Genomic DNA, 19974 nt, shown 5'->3' on the forward strand with positions numbered 1-19974 from the left:
GAATACTCAACTACCAAGACTTGGCATCAATACCGATGACAAATACTTTCTCGGGGCCATTGGTCTGCCGATGCCATTTGGCTGACAGTATCTGGCTGAATGAATGATGACTACTTATTCAAAAGCTATGGACACATCTGCAGGAAACACTGCATAATGTGTGGTTGCGTATTGCAGAGAACGCAAACATTACAAAACATTCTTTTGCTCGGAAGGTAAACATATAAGCAGAGTGAATCATGCTGTGTACCAAAACTCCCGTTTGTATGTATTTGCACATGTACCTCTGCAAAACGACCAACACGACAACGCATTTTTCTATAGTGTTCTGCTGTAAAATTGCGAATCCGCGGACGTCGGAGTTTTATGTGACTATCGCGCCCTCAACGCGTGGCGGGCCATGGATTCCAGGTAAGGTTGATAAACGGACACCAGTTTGTCAAATATTCCTACATAATAATGTCGCCTTTTTATATTATTGTTCACATAAATATTTGATTCATGATCAGTTGCATTGTGTCCCTTGTCCTGTAATGTCTCTTGTCTCTTCATGTACATTTACTTGCATATACATGTATATGTCCAAATGTACCTCAGATGATCCCCTTTGGTGGAAGACATCCGCATGAAGCTGTTATAAGACCTAAGAACAAGGCAAAGAACCGTTTTCTTGCTCTATATGCATGTACGTAAAGCATGGCTATATTGTGATTATTACTGAAATCATAAACCAAAGTCAGTAGAAAACAGTAGATGGACCTACATTTGATGATGATAACATTATTCATTCACACAGAGCGAACAATCACACATACAGAAAAAAATCACGCGCTCGTAAAATCCCTTGGTCAGAGAGTAAGCTTTCGTGAATAAAAATGCCTTGATTTGTGATTAAATGCTGACAGTGATGGTAAAAACTTGATCATGATAGCGTATGGCAAGTTGTTCCATTTGTGTGTTGTAGTTGACAGACATGTTGCCGTAGGCATTACAATTAAAGAGCAAACTCTTTGGTGCTAGTGATTTTATGCCTGATGAGGAATCCATCTGGTATATTTAGTTTCCATGTGGTATTTTCAGTTTCCATGTGGTATTTTCAGTTTCCATGTGGTATTTTTAGTTTCCATTTGGTATTTTTAGTTTCTGTCTGGTATTTTCAGTTTTTGTCTGGTATTTTCAGTTTCAATCTGGTATTTTCAGTTTCTGTCTGGTATATTCAGTTTCCATCTGGTATTTTTAGCTTCCATCTGGTATTTTCAGTTTCCATCTGGTATTTTCAGTTTCTGTCTGGTATATTCAGTTTCCATCTGGTATTTTTAGCTTCCATCTGGTATTTTTAGTTTCTGTCTGGTATTTTCAGTTTCTGTCTGGTATTTTCAGTTTCCATCTGGTATTTTCAGTTTCTGTCTGGTATTTTCAGCTTCCATCTGGTATGTTTAGTTTCCATTTGGTATTTTTAGTTTCCATCTGGTATTTTCAGTTTAAAATGTTGAATTCAAGGATCAATTTCGACCCGTCATTAAGATTACTTTTATTATTTCACCGGTTCAAACCAGACAAAATGAAATAAACAAAACACCTTTTACCTCATACTGTTCTACATACATTGAGACGAAGTAAACACGACGTCAAAGTACACTGTTCAAATGATTTAGTGACCCAATCTATCATTTCGCAAGTGTTATCAAGTAATCGGTTATTGAAATAGCCTACTAGTAGGGTTTGGGAAAGAGGGATTTCCCATTTTTGTGCTTCGGTCAGTGTTCGAAATAGATGTCGGCCCGTAGGCCCGAGGCCGACAGATTTGTTATCGGGATGATAGTTTTTAATGTTCAGGACCCTGTTCCACAAAGCAGTCTTAGCGCTAAGATGATCGTAACTCCTATACTTTAACATAGGCTTGCGGTAGTCATAGCGCTGAGATCGCTTTGTGGAACGGGGCCCAGTTTTTTAAAGCTGTGAACATGGTTCATGAATCATAACACTGAGATTGCTTGGTGCAACAGGGTCCAGCTTCAAAGTACTCCATTCGTTAACTCTTTCAACACGGCAGGTCAGTGTACCGACCACACCGAAGCCAGGTCTAAACAATATATAGTTATAGTTTCATGAACCTACCTGTCATATCCTTCACTTATTAAATCTGTCACCAAAGTCAGACAATACGAATTTCATTTCAATTTATGATATTTTATCAAAAGATTTAACATTATGAACTAGTTCCCGCAATGTTAGTGAATAAAACATAATCTGGGGCATCCGGGCCATATCTAACATGTCACAGAGCAATATAAAGTTTCAAGCACATGTTAAATAAAGTAAATAAAGTAATACATAAAATCCACAAACATATTTCTAAAAATGGTCAAACTTCCATCTGAGTTACTATTTCCATCGTTTCGTGCGATCGTGTAATGTAACGCAAATGACACCTCGACATTTGTCACCTCGATTTCTGCGCACGGACGTCGATGTTTAATGCCAAAATATATGCATGAAAAAATCTTTGTCACAGATCGTTACCTGGCATGATGTGTCCGCGTTGTTAAAACATCTCTAATCAGGCCCGATTTTTTCTTTATCGGTACATAATTAGTCACTTATCCCTCCTTACTCATAACCTCCCAGCGTGGCCACAGAGCTGCTGCACCTCACTGAGCACAGTGGGAATTGGATGGAGTCACAGTGTCCACACGGGGACAACTGGTCGTAAATAATTAATAAATTAATTGCCGTTAAACACATGTCGCGATTTCTAATTGAAACGTTTAAAATAACACGATCTAACCAAAGACTTTGGTCTAAATCTGAAATATATCAAACACGAGAACGGTATCAGTTACTGTTATTTGACTGGTTGTCTTCTGTCACGTGCTTGATTTTGACCAATCACGATCTTTATATAAGAAAAGAAGCGTCATTGTGACCACTTCCTATCCTGGCGAGGTTACTGTAATATTATTATGTTCAGAGCGTTCTGACGATACCAAACATCCATCAAATCTTTGCACGTGTTATTTATACAAAGCTTCGAAAACGGAGGTATTTCCCGGTATTTTCTCATGTCACCCAATATTATCGGAAAATATGTGATGATAGATCGTACTTAAGATTCCTTTTAGCATCATGGACATGAACAAACCCACAAGTGTCATTTGTGTTTGTTTTCTTGCTTTGTAATTGTCATCACTGTTTCCGGTTGGCAAAATTAAAGAGCCAATCTACGTCACTCAGATGACACAGATCTCTTACGATAAGGAAACATTTTATCTAGGATGTAATATACCAAAATAACAAAATACCAACCAACTGTATTTGTTTTCCGGGTTGAGTTTCATTGCAGCGTATTTACGTAGGAACACACAGGTGAGTGTTATCAAATGCGTATCATTCATTTAAAATTTATTTTCCCTGTAGTCTCCATTTCATCAAAAAACTTTTATACATTTATGACAGACGCCGCTATTTGTGAAGGGAGGTGAACTTGCTGAATCTAGCTGTAAAGCTTCTGATGTTGTGTCTTTCGTTATCTGAGTTTGTTTAGTTAAAAAGGACATGATGAATTGTATTGATGTGGAGGGGTATTTGTGGGTACCTAGTTTGTATGTAGTGATTGACGCGTCTTTACCTTTCTCGCAAAACACATGTCCATGACAATGTACATTTAAAATACTATTGCTTACAAGTGAAAACACGATGTGCTGTAAGCTGTCATGGCAAATACTCTCCTCAAGGCATATTCGTAGTCCCTATTTATGATAGTGGATTATGTTATAAAGAAGATTTATCAGAGCTGAGAAGCCATTATTGCTATGCATCATTCGGCGTGGTATTGTACAGAGCAAGGTACACATAGAAAATATATCATAGAATTAACACACTGGTTGTCTAATCTCATATATACTGAACCAAATTAAAATTTCACAATCCTAAAATTTTAACATTTTGACCAGTTATCATTGTGGGCCCTTATTGTGTATTTAAACAGTAATGGCCACGTATTGTCTTCAGATAACACACGTTTTTGTGCAGGTGAATCGATGAAAAACATGTGCACAGCACTGTAGTGGCAAAAGTGGTTTTGCACGTGCAACTGGTCACGTGGCCATAATATCGCACGTGTTTTGAGCCATACTTGTTAGTAGTCATAAAAACACAAGAAAACAAAAGTCTTTACGGCCATTTGTCATGCCACGCCTTTCAAATGTGCAACGTGAACGTGCCAACGGCATGTTGCAAACGGGAATGTCCGTAGCTGAAGTCGCAAGGACGATGGATTGTAGTCGACGGACTGTTTATGATTTACAGGCTAGGTCGACCACGTGTGACGTCACATGCAGAGGATCGTCAGATTGTCTTACGTCACCTCCGTAACCCATTTTTGACGGCTACATCAACCAGAAATGAACTGTTTAGGGGTAGACTGAGTGCGCAAACTGTTTGAAACCGTCTGAGAACTGCTCACCTTCAAGCACTACGGCCATACTGCGGGCCGAATTTGACTCAATTACACAGACGTCAACGTCAATTGTGAGCACAGCGACACTTGCGATGGACTCAGAGGAATTGGAATCAAGTCGTCTTCAGTGATGAATCCCGATTTAATTTTCGATATGCTGATGGTAGGGCGATGGTGTGGAGCCGCCGTCGTGAACGTTACGCCCAGTGTTGTGTACAGAAAGTTGACAGATTTCGAGGCGGAAGTGTCATGGTGTGGGGTGCTTACTGTTCCAGGCAATGCACGTTCCAGGTTTCTTGTGATCCGTGGCAACCTCAACGCTGCTGCTTACCGCGACCAGGTACTGGCACCAGAACTTCTGCTTTTTATGGCAGCACATGGACCCAGTTTGATCATCCACAACGACAATGCCAGACCCCACACAGCAATTTTGACAAGAAATTTCCTTCAGAATGCGAGAGTCAACGTCATGGACTGGCCGTCAAGGTCTCCCGACCTCAATGCCTTCGAACACGTCTGGGATGCTCTTGGCAGAAGTCTGCGCACTTCTCAGAACCAACCACAGAATTTGCAAGATCTTGGCACCATTTTGCGGCAACAATAGCGTCGTCTTCCCAATCATATGTTCACAAGCATCACAAGGTCCATGCGGAGGCGTTGTGTGGCAGTTGTCAACGCACATAGTGGCCATACACGCTACTGAACTTGTGTGCCATCAGATTCTCGTGCTTGGGACTTATGATTTAAACTGTTGATGTTATTACCGAATACCGTAGGTGCTTGGAACAAATTACGGTTACCACCGTTAAATAAAATCCTTCTTTGGACATTAATGATTAAAAATTACCTTCTCTGATACATTTGTCCGTTGTATATCATATATGGGATTACTTTTAAAAATGTGAAGTTTTTAATTTGACTCAGTATACGTTATGATCCCTCGACTCACATTTGGACCTTATCTTTATAAATTGAAGAATGTACATTTGTTTAACGGTTTGTACGTGTTTTCAAAAGTTTCATGATAGTGTACATCATGCATGTTGCGTCATAATAAGTGACTTCATAATTGTGACGAGTATTGTGACCTTATAAGGTTTATTGTATATTATTAGAGGGTGCCCACTCCCAGTTGCCTTATGATATTAAGTATTAATGATGTATTAAAATCACAGTGTTTGCATATTGAGCGAAATACGTTTTACATGTGATATTGGTTCCTGACATTTAGTAGAAACCTATTGGAAAACGTTAAGGCATGAATCATAAATCGATAAAATGTTGGTGTTTACATGTATTAAAGCATCTCGAATGTTACTGATCTTTGACTTTGTTTATGTTTGTTAACCTCAGCTTGTTCGTGTCTTTATCGAGGCTGTCTTGACGGGTTTCTTAAACGCATGACAACATGATAATAAGGATCCCAAGGATGTTGTCTAGTAATATGTTTTCACAACAATGACCTTTTGAAACATTTGTTATTGTTTCCAAGGTACATGGGCTATTAAGATAACACAATTGTTGTGGCATACGTGATACTGTTGACATTGGTATATCTACAGTGGTAAAGTTATTAATATTTTTTCATAATTTAATCTTTTCAAAGTTACAGTTACAATGTTTCAATATTATTTTATAATGAAGTAGATCTGCACATGGAGACATGCAGATATTGTTGAAATTGAAACCCACAACGTTGTGAGTGCGTTTGTTATGTTTAACCATGAGCCATACTTCTCTGTGAGCACGTGTCCGGCATAGAGATATGTTGTAGGCCTGTCCCCGACCCTCTCGACAGGTGGGCCATGCTACAAGCATCCATCCAGAGTATTGTACATTTATACTGTCTATATCAGGTTATATTTTACTGTGACATTGTTTCGATGGTATCGAGAAACGGGTTCGTATCAAATGTCAGGGCAGCTTGACAAGATGACAGGATAGTCGCTGAATGGGAAATGTGCCAATTAGTAAATATTTGTGAGATTCCCAGCTACAAAAGTAGAACTTGTTATAGGCACGTAGCATGTCCTCTATAACTATGCGTGTTTATTTATGCATGCATGTCGGTATATGAAATATGAATAGTGGTTGAATCAACGCAAGTGTCTATTTCGTTTCAAGATTCATCTCTTAAGAAACAGACCCGAGACGAAATGAAATGGTTATTGTCTGGGGTGCTGTTGATCTCCATCACTTGGACACTCACTGGTAGGTAATGTTTAATGAGTTTTTTTACATATTCTCTTTAGTATCAACTATGCATTTAATGCTTAGTTTTACATGATAAGTGGCGTACTGGTTGTAACATTTCTAGCTAATACTTGATATGAAGTAGGAAGGTGACACATTTTACATTTGTAGAATCTAAATCTACATTCTCTATTGTCTATTTTATGTGTAATGGAAGATATCCGTACATTGTAAGGAACACGAAATACATCTATTTCCTCTTCATTTCTCCAGTCTATTTCATATGTAAAAATCTCTACATTGTACAAATAACGAAATATCTCTTTAGATGCCGAGTGCCATTGTGACACTGTGACTGCCTGTTCCCTGTTCCCATCCACTCCCTGTAGCCAGGTCGGCAGTCCAGACAGATGTCAACAGGGATGGTTTGGTTCCTACTGCCAGAGACGTGAGTATTCGGCGTTTGTATTTGTTTTTTCTTTCAAGTTATGCAGGCCAATACAACGGCTGGACCCGTTCCTGTTTAAATTAAGACAATCACTGTAGATGGCATTGTCCTCGTTGGATCTGTAGCATCTTTTAAAGTGTTAAACATAGATGGAAGTCCGGCTATAGTACACATAGATGTACAAACACAACCGTGAACATTACGCTCAGATATACTCGGGACACAGGCATGCAAATATGTGCCCATCTTACCTAGTCAATATATTCCAAGTTGGGTTACATTAATTAAAAATTAAAAACAACAACACTTGTTTCTTGTCTCTTGTCATAGACAATATTGTCAACAATGTTAGACTAGGTCGTCAGTATACAGTAGTGTTTTTGTATACCAGCAATGCTGACATCTGTATTCCACATTGACTTCCAAAGGATTTCCATAGCTCAGTTATGTTAAGTAAAATGTATATCACTAAATAATTAACCTTCTGGCACTGTTTCCACCATTTCTGATGTGTATATGTTGTTGTACATGGTTTCTCTCTCTTCAGAAAATATTGCTTTAGGAAGAAGTGCCAACCAGAGCAGTACATACAGTGAAAACAATCAACTGACAGGGAATAAATCACACCATTTCGAGGCCAAATATGCTGTAGATGGCAGAGCTACCACCGACTTCTATAGTAAACCACTGACATGCACACATACACACGGGGGAGTCCAAACTTGGACAGTGTACCTGGACACCGCCAACACAGACCAGATACAACGCATCAAGCTGTATCTACGTAATGACTGTGAGTATGGGTGGTACAATATCAATGTTGTTTTTGTTTAATTTCATACGAAACTGATCAATAAAATGTAGCATGTTGAACAACACATAACCTCACATTACTAAGTTATTAACAAACTAAAATGTATCGCTGGTGGATGTTCTGCTTAATAACAGGTGTTTTCTGAATATTGTCAGTACAGCTACGTTGGGGTCATCAGGCATAATCACCCATATCTCAGGTAACATCTGTAATGTACGTCTTTTAGGAATTGTGTTTGTGTATGCCATAACATGCTGTACCGTTTAACACGGCGCTAATCGATCTGGTGATTTGTGAACACCTGGCCGTCAAAGCACTGCACATTTTCCCATTGAAATGCAGTTCTAGAGAGAAACAAAGGCATGACGATATTCGTCGGTGGACAGCTGTGCACCCAGCGGTCAACCAATACCCATCCGGCTGCTACAGCTGACGTCAGATGTCAACAGCCACTGACTGGAAACACACTCACCATACAGACAAGTGATTATCTCACGCTATGCGAGGTGCAGATATTTGGTAGGTTACTATACACCATTGATCGTTTGAATGAAACATTTGGGTTTTAACGTTGCTTTGAGTGAGTGAGTGAGTGAGTAGGGTTTAACGCCGCTTTTAACAGTATTCCAGTTATATCACGGCGTGTCAGCTTAATGTGGGAGGAAAGCCCGAAGTGATGCAGGTCTCAGACGTTTACCACTTCGGTGAAACCCACGAGCACGGGTATGGTGCTGACAAACCTAGAAACATAATTTGGGTGAACCGAACGTTGCTTTGAATACTATTGAAGTAGTATCACAGTATGTCTGTTCAATGTGTGAGAAACATCCAGAGTTAGCCTGGTTACATTAAGTTAAATTATTCTTCTTGCGACAATTGCTGATAGACAAAACGTTCAAACCCCCGATTAGCAGCTTCAAGTGGCACCCGAGATCTCTCGCACGAGGCTGGCCAAAGCTATTTGTGTAAATGACATTACAGAAACTAGGTCTCCAAATAAGCGCTCGAAAGGAAACAGTAGAACGGACAGATATACTTCACATTTAATTGCAGATTGTCCTCCCGATTTCTCCTAAATGTGTTGTTGATTATATTTTGTTGTTCATGAATCATGAAATGAGATTTGAAAAAGCTTCTACTTTTATAATGTTAAATTTCAGTTTGCAGCGATGGCTGGTTTGATGAGGACTGTGACAAACAGTGTCACTGTTCACAAAACACTGAAGTGTGTGACAAGATCACTGGAAAGTGTCTGAGTGGATGTGCTCCAGGGTACATGGGAATACATTGCCAATCAGGTACAGGTTCCGAGCCTCAAATACACGGAATTGCGTAATGATAATCTTTCTTTGCGATTTACATGATGTCATAGAGGTATATCCACAAATCCTTGAGTCAATTGAGCAAACTGTTTTTCTGTGGCAAGTCTGTAAAATAAGCAGGGATCAGTGTCTTGGAAATGGACAAAAGTGAACGTGCATCGTATATTCCATTAGTAACACTTTCTTATTGCTGACCCTTTCATGATATTTAACCTCCATGTGTCCCTTTAACCTTATGAAGTTCAGCGTTTAATCCATTACTAATTAACTAATTTACGCCAGTTCTGATACGTAATCCAAGCGTGAGGACATATTTGGTAAGTGCAAGGCATTTGGTGCTAACATTTGCCTACTTAGTATGTACCTATGATGTTTCTAGGATATATCATCATAGATACGTAATGATATACTGCATTTATGTAATTGTTGTGTCTAATATATGATACAGCTGGCCGATTGATTACTTTACAATCATGTACAGTATGTCCAGACGGTTTCTATTGAAACTGCACCTCCAAGTGTGGAAACTGCCGCAACGCTGCCTATTGTAACCAGGCCACAGGCTACTGTCCAGGCGTATGTGCAGCAGGGTGGTTAACGGACACCTGTGTTCAACGTGAGTATACTACTTTCGTTTGACGTGAAATATATTCCGCATTAATTTACTGTGAGGAAGTTGGCTGGTTCGGGTCCCACATTAATTGGTCTTTTGTCAAGTAATATACATCTTACTTATGATTCTTGACCAACTCGTGTTATTCCGGGACAAGCCGAATAGCGACTCGTGCCCCACTGGTGGCCATTTTTTGCGACCGGGTTCCGTCTTAGCGCAAACGGCCACACCTAAAACAATTGTCAATTCGTTGCGTAATGGTTCACATAAATCTCCCCATATATTATATATATTTCAGATAAAATTTAAAGCACATCGCGACGTGCGGAACTATACAGTATGATTGAGCACATTTAACTGTGTCTTGAGTATATTTTTAGATGCAAGACATATGTAAAATCAAAAATTATTTCTGAGGGATTCTTTGACGGAGTACTTGAAATCATACGCGCATTCTGATTGGTTTGTGGTATTTTCGCACATAACATTCATCGATAGGGGGACGAGTCTTCTTGCAGGTTACGGAAAGGGGCGAGTGGTGACGAGTGCTTACTTATGTAATCATGGTAAAGGTTCTCTGACAACCATCCAAAACAGCATGACAATTTCAGAAGTCTCAAAAAGGGGTATAACGTTGCATGGAAATATCTTTATATAATTATGGATGTATGATCCAGAAATGAGCAATACAAACATCTGCTGTTTAGGTTACACTCTGGTAATGAAAGCAACCTGTATTTGCCTTGGAAACAACAAAAGGCACCAGTTCAGCATGTCTTTGATATCTATGCAAGGTGTCCTAACAGAATATCAAATGCTACGGGTATGTGAGTCTAAGTACGGTCTGTTGTGATCAAAGTACGAACATCATTTTTTAGAAATACCAAACATCAAAAGGCAACAGTTCAGCATGTTTTGAAACACATGCAAAGTGTCATAATAAAATAATTAACGGTTTCCGAGTTATGCTCCAGATACGAATGCTACACGTATTTGCGTCTAAATCAAGTGTGTTGCCATGGAAACACAGACAACATAATTGTTCTAGAAATACCAAAACATCAAAAGGCACTCTTTGAGCATGTGTTTGATATGTATGCAAAGTTTCAAAATACAATATTAAACGGTTTTCCATTCATGCTCCGGAAACGTAACGGACGGGCGGACGGACGGACGGACAGCAACCATTTTTATATCCCCCTCCCACTTCCATTGATTTGTTGTGTAAATAAAAGCGACAAAACTCTAAAACATAATCATGAGTCCATTGCACGACTTTAACATAAGCATGTGTTTGTGACACTATCAAATAAGGATGATATCAGGTGGTTGCCATCTTCCCGAGTCAAGGGAGTTGACTGACTATAAAAGTCCAGTTTCAACCCTTGCTGAACTAGGCTGGAATGATTGAATTGTATTTTGCCTGGACTAATGGGTCAAAATCGCGCTACGAAATCGTCACCCGGTTCGTAAACTGCCGTGTAGATTTCGGTCGATTGAAGGATTAGCACAGCATGGGTACAGTTAACTTAGCGTCAACAGATATGTTCCAAATCTTTTCATGTTTTTATCTAGGTGCTCAAGTGATCTGATACCCTTCGCTAAGTAAGAGCCGTTTTATTACACTATCGATCTTGATTATCATATCGTCTTGACCAGGCGCCTCCAGTTTGTTTAAAGTAAACGCAAGTTTTGTTAGAATGATGGTGGCGGTACGATCGAGCCCGAAAAAATCCAAGCTTAGTTCGGCAAAGGTAGAAACTTGACTTGCATAGTCAGTTAACTCACTTGCCTCGGGATGATGGGTGTTTATGTTTATCCTAACAAGCACGAGACCAAAACAGCCAAAACTGAAAATGCATCTCACATAATTTGTGTCAGTGATGGGTTGACTATTGAAACATGTCCTCCGCATGCAAATCCTTTGTTCGCTTTGATAAGGCATTGACTGCTTTAACCCTGACTAAACAAATTTTGAGGGAGCGTCGTTTGGTGCTCTTTGAAATCTTCATTGGCAAGTTGAATTTTTTGGGATTCTTCAAAATACGATTCATACAAGAGTTCTTTTCGTTATTGTCCCCACAGCAATGATTTAAGTGAAAATACATAGCTAATCATATGCGTTTTCAACGGAAACACTGTACCAAATTGCTAGATGTTCGTTTCTGATGGTTGTTAGATTTTGCGGGTAATACTATCCAATTCATCCTTCCATCCTTGTTGTCAAATCTGGGCTACGTCGACGTCAGAGTCGGTGTTATTGGTGATACATTTAACCACAGCAGATGTTTGCTTGGGTTAAACACAATGTATTCAATCATCTATTTGTATGGTATCAGCTGTGCGTCCCAGTATTGAAACTGTCTGGATGTGTGTAACAAATCAACAGGAACATGTCCTAGAGGATGTGCTGCAGGATGGACACATATGTTCAACGAGAGAATCAACAATATTTATACATGCAGTGACATATTACACAAATAATTCAATATGTCAACATGTTCTCTTTGTCCAGCTATAATGTATTTCATATTAGATAATGATTTATGATAAATAGACATCCATTTGTGATGTTCAGATCATTGAAGAGTGTTTCTGTGTTTTTAGATCGATGCCGACAAACAGCTGACTAAACATTGTTTATGTTTGGCATCTATGATCTACAATTAGTGTTCTTCAAATTGAACTCTTATACATAACGTTAGGTTTCTGTTTCGACTCGAGAATTTAATGGACGTTTTTTTCGGGAAATACCTACCTGAAATTATAGCTAGGTTTATGAATGTCTATGTGTTTAATTTAATTTTGTCATTAATGAAATGCATTATTTCATTTTAGGTCCACAGTGATCCACAGAGATTAATATATAAAGTTATAAATCTTTCATGTCAACAGCATGTCCAAATGGTTACTATGGCCCGGACTGTGGCGTCCAGTGTGGCAACTGTCTGGATGGCGATGTTTGCATCAAGACAAATGGAACATGTCCTGGAGGATGTGCAGCAGGGTGGGTCAGTGACAGGTGTAATCAGTGTAAGTCAGGCTGTAATTAAAAGATACAATGAAATGATCATGTTTTAAAGTATTTCGTTTTTATCTCTCGCTATTTAACAGGAAAAGTAGGAGACATATTCAAAATATACTGATTCGTCGTTGATAACTCATCGAGAGTGCCACATGAACAACTGCTCCTCAACCCCAGTAATGTTTCAATTTACAAGTGAAAATGTGCCTAAGAGTTAATGCATCTCCGTTTTTAACAAAAGAAACGAAACGAAGTGGCGTATACATGCAATTAGGATATGAACCTATTGAGATAATATGAGGTAGTCTAACTGAACAATGGATACATCTTCTTTAGTTTGGAAACGAACTCTTTAACATTTGTGTCGTTAGTCAATACCTGTAATTTACATGAAAAGTTCTATTGTAAAATAGTAGAAACATTAAACAATCATTAAATCTGCCTGCATGTATATAGGAACCTGAACTAAATGGTTTACATGAACTTGACCATAGTAATGGACAATATGTGCCTGACATGATTTGATGTTGTCTCATGCTCACAAAATGTACACATTTGTACCTGTGTGACTCACGGCCTAATCAAAGCTTGTCCTCGCTAAGAGTTTATATTCAGTGACGATTGCTCATGTTACTGTCTACAGCATGCCCGGACGGACGATACGGTGTCAACTGTCCATCTCAGTGTGGTCACTGTCTGGATACTGATGTCTGTGACAAGGTGACAGGGAATTGTCCCAGAGGATGTCAGCCTGGATGGTGGCCAGATGTCTGTTCACAGGGTAGGTACTTGATCTTCAGTATTGTCAACAAACCTGAAACGTTTTGTCTTTTTGTTAATGGTAAATCTTATTTGTTACAGTTTGCAGTGACGGTCGTCATGGACACCACTGTCAGTCCGAGTGTGGTTAATGCAAAGGAAACCTGCCTTGTAACAAAATCAATGGAACATGCGATCAGGGATGTCTTCCAGGGTTTCAAGAACCCACTTGTAAAGGTGGGATGCATTTTCGATGTGATGGATGTAAATGTTCACTCTTTGTACATGATAACAACTCTCCCTTCCCTAGTCGCTGCAGCCTTGCCAATATATCATAAAAATAAAGTATTCAGCAAAAACATATATGTCGTCTACTCGTCAGAATGCGTTGATGGTATGTACGGGGATGACTGCATGTCACGATGTGGTCAGTGTAAAGACGCCCTGATCTGTGATAAGTCCAGTGGGGAATGTGCTGAAGGATGTCAGGGCAACTTCATGAAGCCCCTGTGTCAAGGTAGGACGCTAAATTCAATAGGAAAAATAATAAAATCTATTTACTGTCTTTTACATTTTGAAGTCGATTTTTACAATTTTTGCTTAGTCATCCTGCTGGTTAATCAATATTATAAAACTCGTTTGTTTAGTCAATACTTCTCTTTAAAAGGAACTTAGTAAAACCTATCAAGGCATTTGTAAAGACTACATAATGTATTAAGGAATATGAATGATTTACTTGTCTTCACAAACAATGTTGTACAGTGTTTTCGGCAACACCAGGATGTTTAAGCCGGGAAACGCCAGTTGTAGCAACACTCGGAACACTTCTCGTCTTGGCTGTTATCGCTCTGTTGACGTCCATCTTTTACATCAGAAGGTAAGGATCTTGTAATGTGTAAAATATCATGAACATGAAAAGAGGGTTCATAATATTGGGCAATAGTAAATGGTTCCGTGTGAATGATTGTACATTAAGTCACAGTCAAAGAAGTTTATTGTACAAAAGGCCACCGGCCCATATACAAGAAAGAGTTACGCATGTAGATACAATTATATATGTTACACATTGGGATATACACGTTGTTTGATTAATTCATTTCTTTTGGCTAATGCATGCTTAATATAAAGAGAAAGATTTAATATATTTGATTCGTCCTTTGTCGTCAGCATAACTACAAAGGCGTTTATCGGTGACATTGCTATTAAATAATCTTTTATATATTTCTTTCGGAGATCATTGTAAAATGGACAGACAAACACAAAATGAATTTACATTAGAAACTCTAACTTACAGATTCTGTTTATCATATTGATGATACGTCGTTCATTATTGTTTTACTTTGCATTCATACTCAATAATATAACATGAAACTCATTTCAATTATTTTACACAGAACTTCAGTTGATTAGACCTACAACGATAATGTACATGTACGTCAAGTATTCTAAGAAAGTATCAAGTCGTACAAACATGTACGAATGTGGAGCGTACATTTGGCGATACTTGTATTGATTGATTGAGACAATTATTAAAGAGACAATAAGGATTGATTAAAAAGTCACAGAGACGTACCAGACATTCTCCTTACATAGATTTTGAATACTAGGATTGCATTTCTCTGCATCACAAACAAGAAACAACTAGTGGTGATAGAATTTATCATCCAAAACTGGCTCCCATAGGAGTCCCCATGAAGATCCGGGGTAGAATAGGTCTTCAGCAACCGTGCCCGTAAAAGGCGAACATGCTTGCCGTAAGAGGTGACTAACGGGATCGGGTTGTCAGGCTCACTGACTTGTTTGATGCATGTCATCGATCCCATATACGTGGATCGATGCTCATGATATTAATCAGTGGATTGTCTGGCCCCGACTCGATCATTTACATACCGCCGTCATATAGCTGAAATATTGCTGAGTGCGACGTTAAAGAACAAACCAACCAGCCAACCCACAGGAAATATCGTTTGGGTGAGATCACGCGATGTCGACATTGTAGATATCGCTGCGATGAAATTGCATCACAATGTTTCGCAAACCAGTGCACCAGTGCAAACCAGACACTGCTTATTACTGTCTACAAACTGAAAAAGCTGGAAGAATGATGTTGGATGATAATTATAATCTCACCCACGTGACTTTTGATATGAAATATATCAACACTCCTTGATAAAGTGGAAAAACTCCTCGACAAGCCTGGTTGTTTTCCCACTTTTTATATCGTGTTGATATATTTGATATCAAAATACACTAAGGTGAGATTCTCTATGTAACAAATCATCTTGTGTACTACTTGCTTATTGCTGTATATTTCAGACTGAAGTGTCAACTGGATGCTTTACAGAAGAAGCCTGAAGATAACTACATATCTCTAGATGAGAAGACCAAGGATCCAGTTATGGAAAACACATATGAACACATTGACAGCACCACTCCTTATGCTAATGCAGGCGACCATCAGGGCCGAATTTGAACTGATCAAAATCAGTTGCATCAAAAGAACTGCCTTGTTGTAGATTGATACAGAGCAGATTCTTTTTAACAACATTGTCCTGGGTGGGGTCAACATCTTTTTCTCTCGTTTGGTCACTAACTACTATACAACTCAAGCAAGATATGGTCCGGCGTTATTATGGTGCAATATCGGGATTGCCCTGTGCTGAAATAACGTTAAATCGGTCGTTTACAAATCTCTACCCAGCATCTCAAAGTATTCAATGTATATCAATCACAAGCACTTGAGTCCCTTTTGTAGCAGTTATTCTAACCCACATCATAACGCCTCAAGAACACGTGGGTTGACGTATCGGTCACCTTGACACCTGAAGACACGGGTCCTGCCATTGGATTTGACGCACGACGTTATGCTGCGAGGTATCGAATTCAGTTGTTCCTTTTGGCTCGCCGTCTGTCATTTTCACTTACAATTGGTCTTGGTGAAAGTTCACCAAAACGATCCAAAGTGGGGAGAGAAAAAGAGTATTACCTTTTAATGCCTAGTTTATGTAGTTTGTAAAATAATCCATCGTGCCATATCCTATCGAATGCTTTTTCATTATCTAAGAAAGACTTACGAAGACAGCTTAGCGTGGGAATATTGTGGAATTGGATATCTGACCTTTTATAGAAATCAATTGAAGCGATTTTCACCAACTTTGCCTGCTTTGTCAGTACATGACCATGGTATATTTCGCAAGCTATTCACAAGTTCTACGTTGAATCATATGATACAAAAACATCAACAGAGGAAAAGAATAACAGTAACAAAACATTAGATAATCGATATTTGTTTCTATTTTTCAACTTCTGTATATCTCTTTGTAATAAAAAAACAAATATATTAAATCAAAACTTACACAACAGACGGATGTGAGAACTGACTACTTTATGTGGAAATATATAGCTTTAGTAGTGCTACAAATTCTTGTGGTGCCATCGCTGATTTTCAGATGTCCATCCACATAAATTGCACGGCTATTTTACGCCAAAATAGAATCTGTTTCGACGGATAATCAAAACTGGTTATTCTCTTTTATTGATGTTTTATATTTACCAGATGCAGTATACGCATGAACATTATTGATACATCTGTAAAGTCATCTCTTGTGCAGGTCAATAGCATATGTCATGACATATTCATGTATTTCCAATACACATGGTCTTGATTTGTATGATACACGTATCCACATGCACTATTACATGTCACGTGTATAACTGAAGCATTTTCTCATTTTAAACTGCGGTCCAGCAGCATCACCAGTGAGAATGAGTATGTCATTTAAACCTGATGTTTTCTATCGAACAGCTGCCACGACCCTTCCGGTTAGACTGACGTTCAAACCACAACCTGCATACTGCTTCCACATGACGTTCTAATCCACGCCAACTTCTTTATTTGCAATAGAAATATATTTGACCATTGTCACTTTAAGCCTAGTGTGAATGTAAAATTCATGTACCATTTTTATTATGCATGTAGAAATTTAGTATTGTATTTATCTGAGTGACATCATATTTTCGCATTACGTACTTTTAGTTTGCCTGTTTGACTCCTTGTACTTCCGACGAGATCTGTGAAAAAAACAAAAACAACGAATATGACATTTGGCTTATCTTGTCAATTAACAGTTTCACCTCGTTTCCTGAGCCAATCCTGAAAATATCAACTTTGTCAAGTTACTTGATATTATTTGTCAAGAAAACAAATGTATTAAAATGGTGGAAAATGTGTAGACTTAGTGCTGTTTATTAAATGCGCAGAGGGTGTGGAACTGGACGCCTGGTAGCTGTTGGGGTCAATAAATAAAATCTAGAACATATTATATAACAGGTCCTGTCCTTTTACACATTTAGCACTCTCAAAACACGTTAATATAAGAATAAGGTTTTGATGATATGTTGTATGTTTTAAGAGGCGACTTACGGGATCGGGTGGTCAGGCTCGCTGACTTGGTTGATGCATGTCATCGTATCCCATTTAGAGGATCGATGCCGTTGATGTCAGTCACTAAATTATCTGATCCAGACTCGCTTATTTACAGATCGCCGTCATATAGCTGTAACATTGCCGAGTGCGGCATTAAACAACAGACAAACAAACAAATGTGTTAAAAGGCATAGGAACCCTTGGGGATTCCTGGGTGGAACTCCTGCAACGTATGAAAGCTACAACAAACTCATGTACATGTAAAGGAAAGTCTTCCTGCAGTTATTGGTAATTGGGGACAATCTACTTCAGTTAGGAAGGATAGTATCCTGCCTCATTGCGATTGATATGAACATGGGATCCAACTTTCTCAATCACACTGATTATTATTGACAATAAGTTCAGGTTGTTGATGATATGTCCCATTTATTTACACAATGAAATGAGTATCTGTCGCCATTCTATTTTGCATGATAGTCCATATAGTGTGCATACATATGGAATTCAAACATACAGTTATAATTATTATTATACGGAATGCACGAAACAACGAAAATTTAGTTATGTGCATAATAATAACTATAATCACTCCACTAGTTTCCCACGACTATACGCCGTCAGTAATATCCGACGCAAACAAATGACACGGAAGTCGTCGTGGAGCCCCTAAGCATGGTACTGTTTCTTTTAACAAGTGTAAGGTTATTTATATATTTCAAAACGATAGCCAGGAAAATATACTGTCCATTGTCACGCAATTAACTTCCCTTGCCCAAAGCATTTAATATATAACTAGAAACTACACAAGCGATAACAAAAGGTCCTTTGTGTGATGTTGCCCGATAACATCGATCTAAAACTTATCATGGCGTACAACCATCTAAACATCGCAATTATGTTGATACCTGATCGTTTTACTAGCAAGGATTGTGGTGATAAATCGGACACAAATCAAAATACTATCAAAAGGATATCTTAATGAATTCATGAATGACTCGTGAAACTTCGGAATAGAATTGATCTTCAGCAACCGATGCTTGCCGTAAAAGGCGACTATGCTTGTCGTAAGAGGCGACTAACGGGATCGGGTGGTCAGGCTCGCTGACTTGGTTGATGCATGTCATCGTATCCCAATTACGTGGATCAATGCTCATGATGTCAGTAACTGGATTGTCTGGTCCAGACACGATTATTTACAGACCGCCATTATACAGCTGGAACATTGCTGAGTGCGGAGGTAAAAACAAACAAACAAACAAATAAAGAATTCATGAATTGTTAATGTAATTTGATTGACGTTATACAGTTTTGTTTACATATTATTTTCTCGTGAAGGGTAGTCCGTGACATGCACAGTAGGCTCTGTAGCAGTCGTCACTGTAGGTAGCAGTGCCGTACACGTTGCTGAAAGGTGTACATATTGCATAGTGGTCTGCTTTAAAGGAGTTTACTTGTCACAAATATTGTGATCGCCTCAAGCATGCACAGTGTCCACTTTATACATTGATCCCTGCGCATCACTAACATCCTATGTCTGCCACTTCACGCATTCCCATAATCTGACTCAAATCTACCACGTCGATTAAACCTAAAATAATGTGCTTGTTGGTGTACGTGTTTGCAACATCTGTCCACATTATAACCGCAGTCTTCCTTCACAGCTGTCAAAAAAAGTATCTCAATGCCATTTTTCACCTAACCCTCCATCATTTAACTCAACCAGCCACCCCCAGGCTATACTCCCATTGTGATAAAGTCACAATACGACGGCGAAAGGAGCAGGTATGACGTTCTCGCCAGGCTAGCGGAGACGTATGCAGTCAAGCGGAAGATCTACGCTTCGCAACATGAATATATAACACACTTTAATATGTACAGGGGAGAGTAAACATTGAGTGAGTGAGTGAATATAGTT

The 19974-nt window shown here is 38.8% G+C and overlaps 1 pseudogene; it reads left to right on the forward strand.

The window, feature by feature from the left end:
• The first annotated feature begins 6615 nt into the window (after window positions 1-6615).
• Window positions 6616-16885, forward strand: LOC139446404 (multiple epidermal growth factor-like domains protein 10; annotated as a pseudogene).
• The last annotated feature ends 3089 nt before the right edge of the window (window positions 16886-19974 follow it).

This window comes from Haliotis cracherodii, unplaced genomic scaffold (genome assembly GCF_022045235.1).
Source record: "Haliotis cracherodii isolate W230 unplaced genomic scaffold, xgHalCrac1.p SCAF_6, whole genome shotgun sequence".
In the NCBI taxonomy this organism is placed as follows: domain Eukaryota; kingdom Metazoa; phylum Mollusca; class Gastropoda; order Lepetellida; family Haliotidae; genus Haliotis; species Haliotis cracherodii.